This window comes from Priapulus caudatus, unplaced genomic scaffold, assembly GCF_000485595.1.
Source record: "Priapulus caudatus unplaced genomic scaffold, Priapulus_caudatus-5.0.1 Scaffold4017, whole genome shotgun sequence".
Taxonomy (NCBI): domain Eukaryota; kingdom Metazoa; phylum Priapulida; class Priapulimorpha; order Priapulimorphida; family Priapulidae; genus Priapulus; species Priapulus caudatus.
In genome coordinates, this window is record NW_014581078.1 from 1 (window position 1) to 376 (window position 376).

The window sequence follows — 376 nt, forward strand, 5'->3', positions numbered from 1 at the left end:
CACACACACACACACACACACACACACACACACACACACACACACACACACACGCAGGGATTATTACGCACGCTCATCTGATTCCATGCGGCAATCAGCAAAAGCCCAGCAGTGGCCTTGGTAGAGTATGTATGAAGCATGGCCATCAAGAGTACATAATAGAGATGATGATGATGATGATGATGATGATGATGATGATGATGATGATGATGGATGGATGGATGATGATGATGATGATGATGATTATGATGCGAAGCGAGGGACACTTATCGGGAAGCTGTGATTCTTTATGATTACAACACCCTTCTCTTTATCTTCTATCTGTCTCTTTCTTTCTTTCTCTCTCTCTCTCTCTCTCTCTCTCCCTCTCTCTCTC